This window comes from Hetaerina americana, unplaced genomic scaffold (genome assembly GCF_022747635.1).
Source record: "Hetaerina americana unplaced genomic scaffold, ioHetAmer1.1.p SCAF_3, whole genome shotgun sequence".
Taxonomy (NCBI): domain Eukaryota; kingdom Metazoa; phylum Arthropoda; class Insecta; order Odonata; family Calopterygidae; genus Hetaerina; species Hetaerina americana.
The window spans coordinates 93,965,928-93,984,064 of record NW_027286874.1 but is presented as its reverse complement, the minus strand read 5'-3'; the positions used below and the strand labels follow the sequence as shown (position 1 = coordinate 93,984,064).

General features: G+C 36.7%; 1 long non-coding RNA gene across 1 annotated transcript in view; it reads left to right on the top strand.

Annotated features, from left to right (window-relative positions):
- Positions 1-1,535: 1,535 nt before the first annotated feature.
- The window catches only part of LOC139690159 (uncharacterized), an 86,779-nt gene continuing 70,177 nt past the window's right edge, over positions 1,536-18,137 (top strand). Inside the window, exon 1 of the long non-coding RNA XR_011701458.1 lies at positions 1,536-1,616. This is a non-coding gene — a long non-coding RNA (uncharacterized lncRNA). The remainder of the gene's footprint in view (positions 1,617-18,137) is intronic.

Sequence of the window (18,137 nt, the reverse complement as noted above, 5' to 3'; positions counted from 1 at the left end):
ATATATATATATATATATATATATATATATATATATATATATATATATTTATTTATTTTAATGTATATATATGTGTGTATACATAAATATATGTATGTATAAATATATATTATATATTTATATGTGTATATATATGTGTGTGTATATAAATATATGTATATATATATATATAGAAATATATATATATATACATATATATATGTATATATATATGTATATATATATATATATGTATATAGGTTGAGAGCAACTTATTATGTTATTTTGAAACAGGATTTCCTTTTATTTAGTAAACCTAGGAGATGATGGTGGACAAGTGGGTAGAGCGCTGGACTTACTTACCGGTACTCAGGTTCAACTTTGAGTGATGCCCATGCGCACACTCAGTTTCACTCAGGCAGTGTGGTTTTTCGGCTGCAAGGTCTTCCTGGGAAGCCAAATACGGCACTTGCAATTATTGGCCACCCGACTCCGTGTTAATTTCACTTGCAACGACGTAAAATGGCCGTCCAGTAACCTTACTATCATGTCAGCTCTACCCTCAACTACTAAACCAACATACGGATTGATTAATGTTGCAGCTGCTATGTTATATATCCTTGACCATCTTTCAATATGATATCTGTTTTCCGTCAAAGGCATCATTTTTAAGTATACTCTGCACCATATATCCTCATATATGGTTACGTTAAATCCTTTGTTCTAAAGACTAAGAAGAAATATATTTAGCTTAACATCTCATTAATGCATTTTCAAGGCCAGTATTTGTAAATCGTGGGTATCTTCCACGATTAATTTAAGTAATTTGTTATTACTATGTGACAAAATGCTAATACTTCTTTGGAAAAAAGAATTTTTTAAAATGAAATAATTGGTTGTTTAAATTAAAGCATTGTTATGATCTAATAATTAAAGATAATTAAACATTAACTACCAATATATTTTTCAGAGAAGTGTGATTTTCTTTGTTGGTCGATATTTACTATTGATGTAGTCAAAGTACATTATATTTCGAATTTACAAAATCTTCTACAAAGCTTTTAAGCTGAATTTTGACTGATTTATTTGAGGTGTATTCAGTCTATTTTCACAGGGGAAAGATATAAAGGAATATGAAAATTAAAACTACCTTAAAGCTGTCGCGCAATTTATGGGAGTAATACTATTACTGAACATTTAAGCCCAGTAATTGAGAACGCACCATCACCCCTATTTCGTTCTCAAGCTCTCAGGGAGGGTTTCCCAGCCTGCCCCACGCGCACACTCGCGCGACACTTGATTGACGAGCCCCGTTCAACGGGAAAAGTACTTTAACGCTTACGCATTCGCACGTAAGTCAACCACGCATGAAATATGAGTAGTATAATTTGGATCAATCTGCAGGGCCGGAGGCGGCAATCAGGGCGCCACCGCCGGGTGCGTGGTGTTGGTGGGCGGGGAGCCGGAGGAGGAGGCCGCCCGGCGCCAGGAGGGAGGCCTCCGGGCGGGGGGCGGGGGCAAGAAGGGCAGGACCCACCCACCGCCCCTCCTCCGCTCGCGGACACTCCCGGCCATCGTGGTGCCCGGGATAAGCATCCTGCAGGCGCAGATCGAGGCCAGATATGCCGCATCCAAAGGTAAGCCCTTCCAAGTGTCGCAGTGCTCCCCGATCGCCCGGATCTCTTTATAATTAACCCATGGGGATGGATCTTCGTGTCATGGCTACCGAGAAGGTTTTGACGTGGATTCTCTTTTTTTTACTAATTTCGGAGTCTGCGCGACATGAATTCTCTTTTTGCCATCGTCCGAAAAACCACTACCTCTCCGTGTCCACGCTAAGCATGCTTTCGGAAATTCGGTCGCTTTGAAGTGGACGATCGCAGCGGTTCTTCGATGCTGAGGGAGGTTTCGAGGTCTGAATCCTCCATGTCTTTCATTCTGTGGTTCGGTGTATCTCTTGTTCTCCAGCGGCCGGAGTCAGCTGCGATGGAGCTCACAATAACCCTAGAAAACGTTTGAGTGAAAGAATACGCCGCTCTCACCAAACGTTAGAGACCAATCTCGATTCAAGCTTGTTTAAATCAGCGCTAATTTCTAAATTCTGTCTATTTTATTAGACACAACATGTTGAAATAGAAGCTAACATTGAGTTATAAAATATTTGCATGCACTTATTTTAAAAAAGGATGGTGTTTTCACAATAATTGTGAATGAAAGGTTCCTTACGACTCTTGGTTTATGGTTTTTGAGAAATATGGTTTTAAACAAGCTTTTATGATACTTGGAGTTTATATTATAAATGAACTCATCATGATCCATCGTGTTTATACATGCATACGCGCTAGTATTGGAAGATTTTTTAAATCTTTTTCCTCTGGTCCACGAAATTCAAATGATCCTCTATAATGGCGCCACCTATTTTAACGGCCGGTATCTCATCGTTAGCTAAATCCAAGCGGGTGATTGCAAAAGGCCGAAACCAAGATTTGTTTTGCCGGCTTACCTTAGGGTTAACATTTTTGACGAAAAGAAAAAAATTGCATACAATATTATAATTTTTCTGAACTATTGTAGAATTAAGCAGTGTATTATTGACTGTTTCATTTCGTTGGTTGATTAATTATTTTTAAAGGACAGGACCGTTAACATTATTTGAGTCCTTCGAGCTTGATAAGTAATTGGGCAGCTCCAAATGAGTCGAAGTAGTGGGAGAAGAGAGGGAATGGAACTATGGGCATTAGTTACCTTAGAATTAAAGGGGCACAGCTTGACGCACCAGCCGACAGAGGGCACACGGAAACTCTTGGCATCAAACCGATGCGATTCTGTGTACTTTGGCCTTCAGCCTTTCTTAATATGATCTTTATCATTCATGTGAATCGAATGTATCGTTTGGGAGGTAATCGGCTAAAGTGAGTGGTTGCCGTCGAAGGAAAGAACGAGAAGCATAAGCCGGAAAGTGTATTGGCAGAAAAGACACGCATCTGTGTTTCTTTGTTATTTCCCTCGCAAGTGTTTCGCTCCAGATTAGGTCGGGCTTTTTTCTGGATGAAAGTAATTCTACCTAGCATAATCTTTCGATAGGCATCTTCGCAGGACTTTTCCATCTGAAAGACACAATATCGAACAGGTGGAACTTAATTCCTAAAGACGCGAAATAAATATTGTTGAGTTTTAAAATCCATAATTGCCATATTCAGCATATTTTGGGTTTTTTAATGGTCAATATTCATTGTTTATGTAATAAAAAAATGTATAGCGTTATAAATATTGGTGCTTCATTGTAGTTCAAAGTAAATTATTAAAAAAATTAAATTAAATTATGTTAAACATTTAGTCAGAGTTAAAAAATACATGTATCCCAAGAGTATGTTTTAGAAATTTTGCGCAAAAAAATAGGGATATTTGAGGATCTTATTTTAAGCATTTTTTTATGAACAAATATCCCTATACTCATTATTTCAAGACTATCCAAAGAAATCCAAATATTCAACGAAATTATTATGCAGTTACCATGCAAAGAATTTTTGTAGCACAATTGTTTTGTAATGTGTACTGAACTACTTTTGTTTGTTTTGAAAATGTGTACCTAATCTCCGCATCTAAAAAAAAGTATTTTTATCAATGTTTTTTGACAATGTTCACTATTTAAAAATGACACCTATTCAGCGAAATGTTTTCCTCTACGATGATATGTTATGCAATACCCTATTTAATTTTAAAAATCCTAGAAAAATGTAGCTTTCTTTCATAAATGTAAAATACAGGGTGCGTTCCGAAAGTAATGCGATTATTTTTTTAAAGCAGTTTATTGAACAGATTTGCACAAACACTTAAAATTCTTCAAAGTACTGTCCTCGGGCCTCTACACATTATTTCCAGCGACTCTGCGATGACCGGTACGCGCCCTGGAAGGCGTCTTTGGGGACCTCTCGCAAGGTTTTCATCACGTCTGATTGGATCTCTTCTGTGCGTCCTTTAAACACCTCGAAACTTATCAGTAGGACAAGGGAGAGTCCCCGTAAACCTCATAAATCATTTTTTTATTCTCCTCAAGAGATTTTTTTCAGTTTAGCACCAAACTTAGTAATCGTTTAAAGTTGCTCGATCGTCAATTCCATTTTTTTCGTGACACGGACGGCGCGCAGATGTTTACACTTCCACAGCTTGGAGAGTACTGAGACCGGTAAAGCTTAGCGTCCCCCCGCCGCCTACTCCAAGTGCCCTATGGAAAAATTTTCTCCAAATCCACAGGAAGGTCATTATTTTTTATGTCACCGTTCTCCCCCCACCCCTCATTTTTTTTCTGCTACATAATTTGATTTCTTCATTAGAGTACTGTTCTTACATTTGAATTTTCGTGAGTTATTGAAAACATTTATCTTACGATTAATTTATCACCATGGGTGATTGTAGGATAATCAATTATTGAGAGATTGTAAGTAATCCATGCACATGCTCAAGCAAATTATTGTCGATTCGCATAATTCTTCTTCATAACGTTTAATATTTGTATTGACTTAATTTTCACTTTCTTAACCACAGGCTAATCAGATAAATTTTCTCAAGATAAATTGTCAAATATCTCACCCAAAATATCTTTTGTCGATTTCTCTGCGCGAATGAATATGAATTCATTCAAGTTCAATGGGAAATTATGTGTATGAACCGTCGGAACTGTTAAAACTTTTATTTGGTGTCATTCCGGAATCATTTCCGTAGACAAACGATTTTTATGCTCTTGTTCACTGCCGGGGTCAACTATTTTCCATGCCCCTTCATTTCAAATAACCTACGCTGCATTGAATTGGGTCGACTCTTCTTCTCTTTAACTCTTGGTGAGTAGCGGAGAATTCTCGGGTGGTCAATAGTCTCCGTATATTTCACGAAGCGAATTTTAATCTAACTTTCTGCTATATCTCAAGTGGGTACGATTTCATTCTGCGTGGAGATGATTTATTTCACGGATTTATTCATTTTTCGCAATTCTATTGCTTCATTTATTCTCTTAGGAAATTAATCTTCGAAATTATAAAATAGTAACCAAGTCATTCAGAATTTCTTTACTTTTTACTTACTCATAGTTCATCAATGAACTTTTTTGGAGAATTTTTCTATATTAATTCATGAATATATCAATTAATAGATTTTTACTTACATTGATAGCATTGCATTTATTAAAGAAGTATACGGTGAGAACCTTGCTCGCTGTTATTCCGAGAGGTGTATATACTTTAATCTATAATGATACCTTTTAAGATAAAGAATGGTAAGAGATTAATTATGATTCAAAACATATCCAACCTTATTTATTACCATCTTTGTTGCGTGAAACCGCCGTGATGCGCTTACGTCAATATACTTATGAATAAGACGTGCATACGGTCATTAAATACGTTATGGAGGGAGATCAAAGGTTAAAATACGACAGGAGAAATTAAGAATCTAATCGATGGTACGACCATAAAGCTGTGAAACTCTTCCCGACGACCCTATAATCCACATACCTTAGATGTGGGTGAAATATTTTGTCAAATATATTTATTAGATAAGGAAAATATCGCGCGTCATAGATGTTAGATCAGTTATGGATGACATTATACCTCCAATTGATACAAGTGCCACGACGAAAAAACAACATTTTTCATCACTAATTTAAAACTGTATCAGTTCTACGACTAATAGCTTAAGTCAGAGTGTTTATAATGTGACACGATTTATGTGAACTACTATGGTTTCATTAACGGACCCCAAGGGCCATGGGATGCAATTTAGAATGTGCCGGGCTGTTGCGCGGCATGAATCAAAGATGCTATGATAGGTGTAACTAGCGTTTAATGAATGTGTTGGGGCGAAAATATGGCCTTATGGATCGTCAACTCATCCGCTCCGCGTGCCGCTATCGCATTGTCGGGAGGCAACGCTGGCATTTACCCAAATTCATGGACGCCCGAGTTAGAGTTCCTCCACATACCCCCCTTTAGCTCCTTCATTCCCTTCCCCTCACACCTCAAAAGCCGAGGCTCATAATGCTTTCATCCTTATTCACACGCATCCACGGTTTACGCATGACGTAGGAGGTACTGCAAACGGCCGGGAGGGGGGGGGGAGTGAAGCGGCGAGGAACGGTGGCATTTTCGTTGGAAATATCACGGGCACTGGACAATTTGCATTTGATTTGTACGGCAACTTTGGAGACTCGGTGGCGATCCTCCCACGCCGGAAGCACGGAGGGAGTCCATGCGTCATCGATTGGTCTCCGGCATATTTTCCCTCCGAGTGATCACTCATACGCCCCCTGAGGCTAATACTACATTGAACCGCCTGCGTGAGCGGTGCAAGCCGGGACTCGGCCTTGTCCGACACCCTCTCTCTCTCCCTCGCCTCCCGCTAACAAGGTGGCCGGAGACAATGCCATTGTGTAGTAATTGATGAATATTGGGATCAAAATTACCAGACACATTAAGCAGAGAGGTTTGTTTCTCTGAAATTGTGGGATGATTTTCATACTGCGTGCCGCCGGTGGAAATTTGTTGGTAGGCAAACTGGTTAAATAGCGCAGAAAAATATTCAATGTATCGCAAAAAATTAAAAAAATTAAATATCCTGTCAGGAATGTTTTTAGATATATCCTAATTTATCATATTGTGGGAAAATTCCAAGCAAATTGCAGCTGTTTTTCCATCGAGTGAACTATATTAAAATCCCTAAAATTGGAACAGATCTTTTTGATCACACTATTCCTCCTTTCTTACAATTTTCGTTAATTTTCATCCGGAAGTCATTTACTCGGAGATTAAAATAATCACAATTAAAAAATTCCAAAGAAACTGCGGGAGATGCCGCAACAGTAACTTTTAACGGAGTCATCCGCTAATGTGCATTTTAATGCAACAATTTCAGAGCGTAAAAATCATTCGCCTTGACTGGGACTCGAACCCAGATCCCTCAATATCCGGTCGAGTGCTTTAGCCACTTAAGCTACCGAGGCGTCCTCTTAAACTCTGAAATTTTGGGGCTTTTAAAGGAACTAGATGTTATGACGAAATACCGTACATACAATGTCACAAGCATTCGTAGTCGTGCGCGAGGCGCCACTGTCCACGAGGTTAAAAGCCAACTTTAAACACGTATGGCGTATTTCGTCATAACATCTAGTTCCTTTAAAAGCCCCAAAATTTCAGAGTTTAAGAGGACGCCTCGGTAGCTTAAGTGGCTAAAGCACTCGACCGGATATTGAGGGATCTGGGTTCGAGTCCCAGTCAAGGCGAATGATTTTTACGCTCTGAAATTGTTGCATTAAAATCACAATTAAGTTTATTTTCGTTGTCTCAGGCGTAACTTTGTGGAATTTGCATAACATATTGAAATGTAATGAAATAATTGACTTTGTAATTCCACACACTTATTTTACCGGTTCCATGGGTGCAAGATCCAATTAATCTCTGCTATAATTACAGCCCCAATTTACATAGCTCTATATAATTACTGTAAAACCTGCATTACGATAATCCATTCTTCCAATGCATATACTTTCTGCCTTCATTCATTTACATTGAACAAATTACTACTCGGCAAAAAGTTCTCTAAGGTTATTTTCTAACAGAGTGGTCGATTTAATATATTCATTATATGAGTTTAATAGGAATTAAACTACAAGTATTGCTGTGAATTACTTTTGTGAATTCTTTATAACGCTTAATTTAAAGGGTATAATCGTACTCATCATGTAAATAGTACAGATTATTATTAAATATTTGGAAAGGTTGCATAGTTTTTCTCTTTTACAGTAGAATATTATTAATCTTTTGTTACGTAAAACATAAATTTACAGAGAAACGTTATTGAGCATGTCACATGAACACTATGAAGAATTGTCTGATTAAATAATGCAACTGAATTCTAAAAATACATTTTCAGATTATTGAAAAATTTCAAATTATTAATACAGGGCCTTATATTTACACTAAAAGCATCTTAACATGTACCGTGTAATGCTCAGTGACCTTATCTATCTCGACAGCCAACATAATTTATAATTATTATACGGTATATTCAGCCATTGAGCTGTTCTCTGTGTCTAGTCATGTCACGTACATGAATGCATTTCATGCTTAAAAAGCATAAAATTACGAAATTGTGAGAAGAAAAACAGAGATTTTGTTAACTTGACCGTATTTTTTTCAATTTTCTTTTCCAAATATTACGATAATTTTTCTGGAAGGTAAATAATATTTAAACAAAACTTAGAAATGGAGGTTAAATGGAAGTAATGATATACAGAACCTCCGCATTCAAATTCCTAGATTTTGTACCTCGAGATATCGAGGAGAATGTCATTCAGTTCCGAAGGTCCCACCAAGCCATCCTTACTCCGGGCGAAAATTGAACTGAAAGTCGTACCCGTCTAAACCGCCTCGATAGTAGTTCCTGGCGAGTACCGAATGCCGAAGAGGGTTTTGCACGAAGCCGTCTGATGGGTACGAAACGACCCCATTGATATGGCTTTAACACGAGATATAGTATGCCAATTTCGAGGAGATTTATGGTACTACTTGCGGTATTACGGCCGTCAGAAAACATACACCAATAAAGTTCACCATCTTCAAATGGTAACCTTAGAATGTCATTCCAAGTTTTGCACATATATTATTGGACGGTTGCACTGTCGTAATCGGCAGTATTTTACTGAAGTGAAATTCAATTTTTTTATTATACCAGTTTAACATATTTTTCGTATTTGAGAGTGCAAATATTTGTACATAACATGGAAAAGTTCAAATTGTGTTTTTGTTTAATGAAAATTATTGTTTCGTTCGATATCTTTTTTCCACATAAAAGGTGCAAATAGCAATGTCTATTGTTAATTTAGTAACTTATGTCTCTTTACGTTTCATCCAGAGGCTAAATTATCAATATTACTGCAAAGTAACTCAACGCAAAAAAAAGCTTAAATACTTGCAAATAATGTTTTGAAACTTCTATCGGCACCGCTTCATCCCATTGGCATGGAAATTCATCTTCTAGTTATTGATGGCGACTATTTCAATATCTGTTTTTACTATCCTGTTCATTTTTCGCTCAGCAATTCGGTCTTTATTAAGTTTCCGTCTGCCTCAATGCACATTCTCTGTCTGTTAATTGAAAGGGTAATTTCTGATACAGTTTTCATAATCAATCCTGCAGCAGAATGATTTACTCCGCAATCAGTGTTTCATGAGTGTTTACACATCTTACACGTCCTAGCATCAGTGTGTTATGATCCCTACCCCTTTATAGTGGCAGCATGCGTCCGTATAACTAAGATGTGGCTCCAGCCTGTCGTACTTAAATAGTTACTTCAGCAAAACCTCTAGGCCGCTTGTAACAAGATTAACACCGCATGCGGATGAATAAACATGCTCGTGAGGGAGGAGTCATGACGTGCAAATTGGGCTTGTACTGAAGTTTGTGAAGTTAAACTTCCCGGAAGCCATGCGTGCTTAGCATAGACTGCGTTCCCACCTATCCGGCTAATCAATTTTCGGAAGGAATTTTCATTTTCATCATCAATTTTACAGTTTAAGTACATTCACCTATTCTGTTTCCCTTCCATCTTCCTCGTGCGACCTGTGAAAACAGGCGGGAAATAAAACCATTTGATTTCCACCATTCGTATTTTTTTTAATTATCCGAGGGACCTGTGCTGCCTCCAATTATTACGGTTGATCGGATCGGGATCGATATTCGGATAAAAGATTCTCGTGCAATAGGCTCGAAAACAATTCCCTAGCTTTAGTTTTCTCCACCAAATTGGCACTTAATCGAGTTTTGAATTGGGGTAAATTTAATCGGGAAGTGTGTGCCATCCACTGGCCTGTGTGGAGTCGTCATTTCTGGAGAATCCGCGGGTGTGCTCTATCGGACAATCACTCTCCCCTTCCGCCTCAACTCGGCGTCCACCGTCCTCTCTCTTCCCTCTCGAGATTGCACCGGCGATGATGGCCGGCACATTACCCACCCTCTCTCCCAGCATCCCCCGCAAACTCCACTCTCCCTCTTTCGCCCCCCAGTCACCGTGTACGCCCTCCCGTGGCCTCTCGCTTCACTTGTTCCTCCTCCCGTCCTAACCATCCCTACCACCAATCTAATGCTTGAATCTCGCCAATCCTTTCATTTTTCCATGTTCTTCACTTTCTACTCCTCTTTTTTCTAACCATCCGCGTGTTACCGTATTCTTCCTAGGATACTTTTCCACTTTCCCTCTTCACGGTATTATCTGTGGTGTCATGGATCCCCCGATTATGGATCGAATATCGTTAATCGAAGCCAAAATTTAGCGGAAACCTCATCGGCCGTTAGGCTTCGTAACGCAAATCACCCGAAGTAGGTAATATTTTCATGGCCATGAGGAAATATAGAATTTTAACTGTGACCCGTCAACGTCGAAAACATATGTAATGTCAAATAAGCTGTAGACGCATGATGGTTATTAATTATCAAAGATAAGTATATTGGCAGGGTTAAATGATTTTGGAAATGTTTTAAATTTGTAAACGCAATGACGGTAATTCTTGTAACTACGTGAGAATCTCTAATGGTAGGCAATGTGCATAAAGGCGTATTACCTTGGGGAAGGTGATACCATCCACTTGATCGTTTTTCTTCATGGTATTAATAATAAATTTAAAGAATTAGAGGAGGAAAATATTTCATTTTTTACTTTCTCTTATGGTTAGGTAACGTTTTCCTTTAAATTGTACTTTTATCACCGATTATACCTAAATAATCATTTTTAAGATCATGCTATCAGATTAGTATGAAGGAACTACTATGTTGACCACATTGTCCTATAATCAGATGTTTTCCACTGAATCTCTAAGTAGAAGAAAGATGAGCTAATAAAAGAAGTTCTTTCGTAACTTTGTGCTAAAAATTAGCGACTTTAATTTTAATTTAACGTTTTAAATTTTTTTTGCAAAAGCATCACTGGAAAAAAATTGCACACAATAATAAAATTTAATATCTAATCATTTCAGTTATTATTAATAGAACCGATGAGTCTTTTTGTATCAGTGTTAAAATTTCAACGATAATGTCCTAATTACTCACCTTCACGATGTTTACAAGCATGCTTATCGGCCGTAAGGCCGATCACTTTTCTTCGTGTGGTCCATGTATCCTTTACGTGTTAAAAACATGCTTCTAAAAGTGATTGGTATTTTTAAAAACGGAACTCATCCTTTGAGAATTTCTACAGATATTACTGATAACCTGGTCCAAATAACGAATGTAACACTAAAATTCCTTTTGCTTGGTACTATTTTTATCGGAATAAATTAATTATTTTAATTTGTTTTTATTTTGTTTTTGACGGTCAATTTATTAATCAAACTGGGTGGATGACCGTGTGTATAGCTACCTTTTTTATTATTCGTACTTCTCTATTGAACTCCTTTAAAAAAGCCAATCGAGAAGCCAATGGATTTTAATCCGGATGGAGAGGCCGTGATTTGATACGGCTAACAATATTTAACAAGCACCTTGTATAACATGGTGCGCAAAAATTTGGCTTGTAGGGAAATTGAAAACAACATGATAATAATCCACCTAAAGTAACTTCGACAAACATTTAATCATTTTTTTATCCTATGACCACTGAAGTTATTTTAAAATTAAATTATTTAATTAGCCATTCCCCTAGTCCATACCTAGTCCCTCTTCTCAATTAGCCATTGTGAGATCAAACTTTTAGGAATTTTAAAAATTAGCCGTGATCTTGAAGTATTTATCTAGCGAATATCTTCCTGTATATTTCCCTATTCTTCCAAATGCATCGAAAAAAATCCAGCTACCAAGCTCCCTTCATCCCCTCCTGCTTTTTTTACCTATTTTCCTCTTACTCCCTAGCCTCCCCCTCCAATCTAACAATGATGCATCTTAGGAACTTGTTTCCAGGTTCTACGATACCGCACGAGAAAATGATGCTTACCCATTGAAACCCGGGTTGTGTATTTTATCGGTGGTACCTTTGTAAAATTTTGTTTAACTAATGAAATTAAAAGAGTTATGAAGATTAAAGATTTCAGACCACTTGGTTCCATGAGAAAATTGAGTAACAGCCACAAGGACATGGAAAAAATATTCATTGGGCCAGTGGTAGATTTTCCCATTTACCTAGACGACCCAACTGGCAATAATTACCCTTACTTTACTGACATTTCTTATCATACTTATTATTATTCATATCTTAGCAATAAATTTATCGATGTACTGAGATTCACAGGAATGTATAGTGCTAATACACATATAATAGCATAATACTAACCTATTACTACTATAATATAGCAAACTCTTTTTAGCTCAACCACATCCTCGACCCTTCAAGTTCCACCTTTAAACTCACAACACCCAAAGTAGGTTATGTAGGTGTAAGCTTTTCTGGTTTAGTTTCCTTTGGAGAACACGATCCACTGTATTGAGCAGAGGATATAAAAACGGGACCAAAATTATAGATTCCACTAATATTTCGGAACGCTATCATTCATTGGGTCCTGATTTCAAGTATGAAAAATCTTTTGAATGTATACGGCATTTAGCACAATTTTCGTCAAAAAAGACTCTTAGTTCCTTATTCTTTCCATCTGTTCAATATCTTTCTTTATCGTTGTATATTATTTCATCTGCCTACAGGGAAATAATCAATGCGTTTCAAGGGCATGCGATTCAACTTTCGACTATGCTGTCGTATGTCTTCACAACCCCCTTTCAGCCTGAACCGGACAAAGCTCATTCCAAGGCATTGGCAAACCATGGCTTGCCTCTTCCAACTTGCGCCGACAGGTTCCTTTATTTATTTTGCCCATCTTTTACGTGCTCTACGCTGTTGGTCTTTCGTTGTCCCTTAGGATTCAGTTGAGAACCTCTTTATCACAGACGTGATCGATTATCCTCGCGGTATGTTCTGTCCCCATTGCCGTTTTATCACCATCCTCCTTCATTCGAGCTTGCAATATTTCTTCTGACTCTGCTTCGTCTCCCTTTTTGAACCATTCGCCCTTTCCCTTTCTCATGGTCAGGTTCCTTTAACTTTCATTGGCCTACCGATGATACAATCAGCCTTCCGGAGCTCCTCCCCCTCCGTCACACTCGGTGATTCCGTTTCTATGCCTTAAATAACTGTCCGCAAAGGTACAATTTTCCTCTTTGAGTGTTGGGTAGGCAACTCGTCCTTGCCGCCTTTCTCTTTTCAAAAGGTTTTTTTTTTCCCTTTGCCGCGTTCCTTGTCGTATTATTTTTTTTGGTTTATGGAATAAGGAAGTCTCTTTTATTTTCGCATGGTAGAGAAAACTTATTAGAGGATAAATTTTGCACCATAATCTTCACATTATTATTGTTTTCCGTGAAAAAATTAAATTTTAGGCTTGTTATTTTCAAGAATATCCTATCAAAAATGTTATTCATGAATACTGACGAATAAAATATGGAAATCAGTCATTATCTAACGTAAATGAACCTGCCTGACTTCAGATTTTTAAGTACTTACGCGTACAGTGCAGCACCATCATTGCTAATTAAGTTTACATTCTCTACAACTCTTTATTATTATTTATTCTCTACGACTCTCCATTCTTATCGCCGCTTTAAGTCTTATTTTTTGTGCAAATATCTACATTTAATTCTTTCAAACATTTAATTTCTTTCTCATTGGATAATCCATCCCACGTATTTTAACTTTTCTTAATCCTATCTAGAATCCATAAATTGAGAGTACATTATGTACAACCCCAATAACTTAATTTACGATTGAGATTTTGCTCACTGATTTCTCACACTGATCCTCATGACTTGATCTTTATTCCCCAAAGTATGGAATCTAATAGATACTTCATCCAATGCATTATTATTCGTCATTCATATTAAACTACCCAGCGCTAACATTCCCAGATGAAGTGGCCTTTGTACTAAATTTCGAAAAAATAGCACATTATAAGAGAACATGTATATGAACTATGCCTTTTTAATTTTGTAACATTGCGTTTGATGTTTGATTTATAATTATGAGGAAATTATTTCATCGAAACGAGTTCTGGGAAAATATCCAGGTAATAACAATAAAAATAATGTTATTTCTATTGGTGTGGGCTGCATCAGAAATGGGATTTTTTAATTTGTCAATCAGAAATATTTAATTTATCAATTAAAAATGATACCATTCAAGCTCACTTGTATTAATGCAAATTTCTGTAATTTAAACGCAAAATGTCAACAGAAATAAATGTCAGTCTAAGGAAAGTTTTAAATTGAAACTTGGTATTGTAAGTATTGGTCTACTGTTTATGTTCAGTTTTGATAAATAGAGGAATTATCAACCATCTCTCCATGCCAATATTTCACCTCAAACGACAGATTACAACACCTTGCATGACGATAAACCCTTCAATTTCGCATATTTTCTTCCTCCCTTTATTCCATGGAGCATGACTAGTATATATTCCTACCCATACTTTGATTTTCTAATGCTTCAATTCCCAATCACAATCTTCAGCATTCCTTGCTCTAGTCAAAACGCCCTATTTTCATTTTCCTTCCTCCTTTGATGTTCCACCAATAATCTTCCTTTTCCCCTAGTCCATACCTAGTCCCTCTTTGTTTGTATTTCCAACCGTTCATTTTACTCTTTAAATTCATTTCCACATCCATATCAAAGCCTAAACTAATTGCAAAATATAAACACCAGTTTAGAGGTAACGACAATGAAATAATTGAAATGCCATATTAGATCGGTAGGTGAGAATGTTTAGGATATGTACTCGAAAAAATGGATTCAAGCAATCCCTTTGCCTATACACAGTAGGTGAACATCAAAGTATCGTAGAATCTATTAAACATAAAATTACAACAGCAATTCGATAAAAAAACGTATTTGTTTTTTATGTTCCTCCGTGAAATCGAATATTTCCATGATGGCTGGTCTTCTAAAGCTCCTAGCCATTCTTCTTCTAACGCTCAGTTAACTCAAAATAGGGTAATCCACCAACCTATGACGGTATAAAAAATGTGCACGAAAAGTACATTTTTAGTAGCAAAAATTGGCGATTGCTGTCAGTATCATTCATGATATTATTTTTCGCCGTCGAATCTTCAACGATGTAAAGAGACCCACCGCAGCGCACGACCATATTTTGGTCACCCATAGCTGCACTCGACATTGACTGACGCCGTTGGAGCGGAAATTAATTGCACGGGAAAGCGCCACTGTGACGGCGCACGCGAGTTTTACCGGTGCTGTCGGCAGCAATACAAACGGGCAGCATTTGGCAGATGGAGAGGGAGTTACGATTTAGCTTCACAGCAGCTGGAAGTGGAGAAAAATATCTGTAATATCGTTCTACTCCGTGACCTCTTCTCGCCATGCACCTTTTCCTTCTTCCTTCTTCCATTCCTGCCTTTCCTCTCGACCGATCCACTTCCTCTGAGAGCTTGGGTCCGCGCTGAACGGTGATATAAATCTACACGAGAAATATGCGCTTGAAGTCTCCTGATACGTGACGGCAATATTTTATGCAAATTAAATCAGTAGATATATCAACTTCAAATAATGGTTATCGGTGCCCCATAGTTTGGATACATAAACATGTGACCTTTGATAAATTGACCCCTAGGACTATTTTTCATAGTCACATAAATCTAAGGAGATTGAATACCAAGAAAATTTAGTAAGAACTATTTAAAGTTTGGCCCAATTAGTAAAACTGTGTCATTGTTGAAATAATTTCAGATGATATTCAGGGGATTTTTTCCCGAAATAGATTGATGATCAACCCTGCCCTCAAATTTGTCGGCACCACTTGCTCCTGTTAGCTAAAAGATTGAAGATTTGAATGTAACCCCCAACTAAGGAGTCATGTCATTGTGTGCTCACAATTTGATGGCCCTCATTAAAAAATCCTATTACTCCTAATACGATATTAGGAAGGCGTAGTTATTTTTAGAGGAACAGCATCATGATTTTAAATCCTTAAAATGGATTATTATAATATAGTGCTGCTTAAAAAATTGTTCAAAACATAATCAAAGTAGGTTATCTGGGAAAATGCACAAATTTCAAATATAAATAGAGTAGACCTTTAGGAGCATTCATGACAATAAATAAACCATCACAATTTTCAGTAGCACCAGGAAATTCTATGACAGAGAGACCTGGATAGTTTCAGCACGAGAAATAACACTAAACAGGGCGCGATGGCTTTCAAAGCGATTCTACCACTCCATCAGCCGTCCAAATTGTTTTCCACAACAGCAATCGATACGTCTGTGGTTGCAAACAATAAAGCGAGCTGTATTCGGGTTATTGATAAGCTCGATTGTTTTCAAGATTTCTCATAAATCATATGGGGTCCAAGCAATTTCGGTTTTACAGAATAATTTCCAATTTCTACACAATAATTACAGCGGTTAAAAAACGAAGACTCTTTGACACGATGTCGTGAAATGGTTTAATGATGGTTTTGGATAATAATAACAGAATATAATTTAATATGATTGATAGAAATGAAAAATAAGAGAAAACAAATAATCGGCATGCGCAATAAATTTTTATTACTTTTCAACGCATGTGAATGGATCACTTGATGACGCTCAAGGGTTGAAACATGAAACGCGCCATCAATAGGGCATGCAAAAAACTTTGAAGCGCAATAGAAAAAAGGTAATCAAATCGAAAAATTTCGCTTAAAAATATCAAATTTCAAAGATTACTCGAAACATTTGAATTTTCATTCATTAATACGAAACAATAGTAATTTGAGCCAAAAATGACCCTGTGAAATCGAAATTTCTGAAGACGACAGCCGAGCTGTCGAAACGTCAAATAACATATTGTGAGTGTCCTTTCTTTGTGTCTCTATAGTCTAATCTAAATTTGTGTTATATATATATATATATATATATATATATATATATATATATATATATACACACACACACGCCAGTATATTTGACATATAAAGCATCCGGATCTATTTCTCATTAAATTTGTATCAGCATATATTCTGTCGCAATAAAGTCTGCATTTCTCATTTTCCATAATGCTCTAAGCAGTTATTAAATCATCTATTTCTAGGAAGGGATATCTGGTTATGAGCGATTCAATGCTATTATCATTACTTTAACTATTAGAGGTTGGTTTACCCTTAATTTACTAGGTACTGTTGAACATAATTCCTAGTATGTAGTATCTGATGTCATAACTACAATTCATTATACAGCGTCATATACTTTTAGCCTCTCTTCTTACTGTCTAAAGTTTCAACACATATCCTCCCTCTACTTTGCTCATCCAACATTATTCCTTTTTTAACAATCTTCAGCATCCCATTTCCTCTGAATAAACTCTTTTGCCTTTCAAACAACTATCTCTCTTCCCCTACCATTTCTAGTGCAAAGAAGAACACAAACTACTAAGTTTCTTGTCTTTTTTTCCGCCAACTTAATTTCTCTACCTTTCTAAATATTTGTCTGAAAATTTAAAGTTAATCACTTTTTAATAGCCTACTCTTTTAATTTCTATACCGCTACTGTTGTTGAACGTGCCCAAGTCATTTTGAAGAGATTTTTTTCAACCTTCTTAATTCACATCAAACCCCATTGATTTACGTTTTCTTTTTCTGAATAACAAGGTTACGGATGATATGGTATTTCGGTCCTGTTCTAAGTTTTAATGATTGTCTTCTTCATAAATGTATTTTATAATGCTCATCAAGTCGCTAAAAGTAATGAAGTAACGGCTTCATTAGCTAATGCAGTTCTCCAAACACGTATGCTACTATTTTCATTTTCATCTATATTAATGCCCAAATAAGTGATGTACCTACACTCTTCCTTCTTTAATTAGTGTTCATAGCCTTTCTATTTAATTAGTTTGTCATTAATTAAGTTTTGATGCAATTAGAAATGACTACAACTCCTTGATTAACTGGCTCATTAAAGCTTGCTCATCTGCAAATCCAATTGGCTTAACAATTTCTCGACCTACTTTAATTCTTTACTTCATCTCCTACTATTTTTCACTCAGACTTCCTCCATATATATTCTAAAAAGCCCTGGTGATATTGGATATATTTAAAAAGATAGTGGATTGAATATAAGATAACAACGTTCAATATTCATCAAAATAC